Source organism: Trachemys scripta, chromosome 17, assembly GCF_013100865.1.
Source record: "Trachemys scripta elegans isolate TJP31775 chromosome 17, CAS_Tse_1.0, whole genome shotgun sequence".
Taxonomy (NCBI): Eukaryota; Metazoa; Chordata; order Testudines; family Emydidae; genus Trachemys; species Trachemys scripta.
The window spans coordinates 1,740,143-1,744,194 of record NC_048314.1 but is presented as its reverse complement, the minus strand read 5'-3'; the positions used below and the strand labels follow the sequence as shown (position 1 = coordinate 1,744,194).

Sequence of the window (4,052 nt, the reverse complement as noted above, 5' to 3'; positions counted from 1 at the left end):
TAATGGTGTTAAATTTGCAAATGAATTTTAGTTCTGCAGTTTCTCTTTGAAGTCTGTTTCTGAAGTTTTTTTGTTCATGGGTACCTGGATGGAGGTCTGAATCACTTGAAGGGAACTGTGTTGTTGGGATTTCTGAGCAACCAGTGAGGTAATAAAGAAGCTGTTTGATGCTGGCATGGTGAATCTAGGTATTGGAATATCCACCAGCTTTTTGGGGCTTGGCTGCCCCATTGTTTGCAGTTCACCCTAACTGAGTGACCACAGCTGGCCCACACTGGGACCCCAGTAGCCTTGCTATGGAGACAGTGTTGCAGTGCAGAAGAGGCAGCAGCAGATTAGTGATTTCACTGGGTAGTGGGGAACCAAAGAGCTGAGAAGTGGGCTAAGTGGTGGAACTTCAGAACACAGCAGCTGGAGACAGCAGTGTTGGTTGCAGTGGTAAGCCGCAAGTTCGGCAGCAACAGTGAGCTGTGGTGGCAGGGACCATGACAACAGCAGAGACGGTGACAAGCAGCAGCAGAGACTGTGGCAGACCTCAGTGACATCGGTGAGCAGAGGCGGAGGCATCACTCGACTGCCCTTGTCCCTCAGTGGTAGGAGGCGAACCCACCCCAAGACATCCCTGGACTCTGGGTCATTATTGAGCTTGGACAACAAACCGTGAGTCGGGCGTACCAGAGTGAAAAGGGCTGTGGCATGTTAAAGAGACACTTATCCACTGGACTTTCACACCATAAGGTGGGAAACTGAGGCAAAGGCCACTGACCAACGTACTGTGGGGCACTTGTAATGTTTTCCCAAACTAATATTATGTTTTCTTCTTTTAATAAAAGGTTTCTTTTGTTATATGCAGATTCAGTGCTTGCGACTGGGGAATATTGCATCTTAGAGGTGCCTAAGGGTGATGTTTTGTTTCCCCAAATTACTGGATGGGGGTGTGCGACATGCTCCGGGGTACAAACTGGACTGTGGAATTGCTGTGCCTCCCTAACTCTCTAGCTCAAAGTACTTCTCACACTGCTCTGCTAGGGACGAGCAGCCCCTTCCCGCTTTGCTCTCACAGCCGTTAGCATGTGAAGGCACACCCAAAGTCACACCCGAAGGCACACGAAGGCTCTCATAGCCACTCATGAACTGTATACAGGGAGTTACAACGCTGACTGTTGCAACGTATGATCTGTTTTCATTATAATTTGCTCTTCAAACTGTCATCTCTAATAAATTTGTCGGTAATACAAAATTTGCAATATGTGGTGAACTGGTACAGGCTTGTTCCACATTGGTCTAAAGTTTCAGTTGCACCCTAATCTCTCTGGTGCCCCTTGCTCTTGCCTACACAAATCCCAGGTGGTAGTTTCCTATGCTGCTCTCGCTCATTGGGTGTTCAGCCCATCTTCCCTAAGGACTAAAGAATTCTCAGATTCCAAGTGCCAGAGACATTTGTATCCACCCAGCAGAACTGCACTGGGGAAGCTGCACATAAGAAAAGTTCCTGCACAAAGGAGGTTACACTCCAGACCCAATCTGAACAGTTCAGACCCACAGAGCACACCAGGGGCTGTGCAAGGATCTCACAGAGGTCAATGCTGGGAGTACTGAGCTCTGGGGAGGGATATGAAGGAGGTACAGGTGGTCACATGACACATGAGAAGAGGGGAGGACTGTGCCTTGCAGAAGGGCATGGAATGCAACATACATTTTGCATCCCAAGTAAGGAGGAAAGACCCAGCTGGATGAATAACCACCCCCAAAAGGGTATTAGGAGTAAACTAAGTTTACAAGGAATGGAAAAAGGGGTTGATCAGCAAAGAAAGCTAAATATTGGAGGTCAAAAATTGCCAAAAGTCAAGCTTGCAAAGGAAATTAAAACAAACTTTTACTAGGAGACTCCATGTCGCCTTCCTCGAACCTTGAATGAACTTTGAGGGGTAACCTTCAGAAGGATCCCTTTCAAAGATTCACTGGACTATAAAGAGAGGGGAAGAGAATGCCAAGTTATCTTTCATCTAAGAAGACAAAGGAACCAAGCTCTTTAGACTAAGGCACCATGGCTCAGCTGGTTAAAGCACCTGTTTCATAAACAGGAGATCCTGGGTTCATCTCCCACTGGTGCCTTGCAGGGTGGCTTTTGGGGCACCTGGTATTGGCTACTGTCAGAAGACAAGATTCAGAGCTAAATGGACTATTGGTCTAGCCCAGTGTGGTTAGACTTTGTGGGAGATCCTGACCAGAAGGGTGGTCAACTGCCTTGGTAGATTGGTAAGGAAACTACCTTGAACAAAGGCTGTAGTTTGTTTTCTTAAGTCTTCGCCTCTAGAATAATTTTCAGTTTTATTTGTGTGTAACCATTTCTAACTCTTTTATACTTGAACTCAATTTAAAACCTTTTCTTCTTTTGTTAAACTTGTTTTACTTTTAATCTAAACCAACCCAGGACTGTGTTTGAATTAAAGTGAAGGTTAACTTCAGTTAATGTGGCAAGCTGCTGGGTATTCATAGAATCATTAAGGTTAGAAGGGACTGCAAGGGTCTAGTCCAGGGGTCGGCAACCTTTCAGAAGTGGTGTGCCGAGTCTTCATTTATTCACTCTAATTTAAGGTTTCGCATGCCAGTCATACATTTAACGTTTTTAGAAGGTCTCTTTCTATAAGTCTATAATATATAACTAAACTATTGTTGTATGTACAGTAAATAAGGTTTTTAAAATGTTTAAGAAGCTTCCTTTAAAATTACATTAAAATGCAGAGCCCCCCGGACCGGTGGCCAGGACCCGGGCAGTGTGAGTGCCACTGAAAATCAGCTTGCATGCCGCCTTCGGCACGCTTGCCATAGGTTGCCTACCCCTGGTCTAGTCTAACCCCCTGCCAAGATGCAGGATTTGTTGTGTCTAAACCATTCAAGACAGGTGGCTCCAGCCTCCTTATAAAACCTCCAGTGAAGGAGCTTCCACAACCTCTAGACCAGAGTTTCTCAAACCCAGGGTTTCCTACCCGCTTGTGCAGGGAAAGCCCCTGGCAGGCCGGGCCGGTGTGTTTACCTGCCCCGTCCGCAGGTCTGACCGATCGCGGCTCCCACTGGCCGTGGATCGCTGCTCTGGGCCAACGGGAGCTGCTGGAAGCAGCGGCCAGTATGTCCCTTGGCCCGCGCTGCTTCCTGCAGCTCCCATTGGCCCGGAGCAGTGATCCGCAGCCAGTGGGAGCCGTGATCGGCTAGACCTGCAGACGGGGCAGGTACACAAACCGGCCCGGCCCCCAAGGGGCCCCACCACAGCAAGCAGCGACCCCTGTTTGAAAAGAAACCCTACTCTAGGCAGTCTGTTCCATTGGCCTACTGTTCTTATAGCTAGGAGAATTTTCCTGAGATTTAATCTAAATCTGCTGTGCTGTAGTTTGAACCCAGGGCCTCTTGTCCTGCCCTCTGTGGCACGAGAGAACAACTTTTCTTCATCTCCTTTCAAGTATTTGAAGACTGCTATCATGTCCCCGCTTAATCTCCTCTTTTCCAAACAAAGCATACCCAGTTAACATAAACATAAAAACGGCCATACTGGGTCATAGAATCATAGAATCATAGAATATCAGAATTGGAAGGGACCTCAAGAGGTCATCTAGTCCAACCCCCTGCTCAAAGCAGGACCAATTCCCAACTAAATCATCCCAGCCAGGCTTTGTCAAGCCGGGCCTTAAAAACCTCTAAGGAAGGAGACTCCACCACCTCCCTAGGTAACGCATTCCAGTGTTTCACCACCCTCCTAGTGAAATAGTTTTTCCTGATATCCAACCTGGACCTCCCCCACTGCAACTTGAGACCATTGCTCCTTGTTCTGTCATCTGCCACCACTGAGAACAGCCGAGCTCCATCCTCTTTGGAACCCCCCTTCAGGTAGTTGAAGGCTGCTATCAAATCCCCCCTCATTCTTCTCTTCTGGAGACTAAACAATCCCAGTTCTCTCAGCCTCTCCTCATAAGTCATGTGCTCCAGACCCCTAATCATTTTTGTTGCCCTCCGCTGGACTCTTTCCAATTTTTCCACATCCTTCTTGTAGTGTGGGG

The 4,052-nt window shown here is 47.6% G+C and overlaps 1 non-coding gene across 1 annotated transcript; it reads left to right on the top strand.

Moving 5' to 3' along the window:
* Positions 1–2,041: 2,041 nt before the first annotated feature.
* On the top strand, positions 2,042–2,115 carry TRNAM-CAU. Its single transcript has one exon. It is a non-coding gene; the product is annotated as a tRNA-Met (tRNA).
* The last annotated feature ends 1,937 nt before the right edge of the window (positions 2,116–4,052 follow it).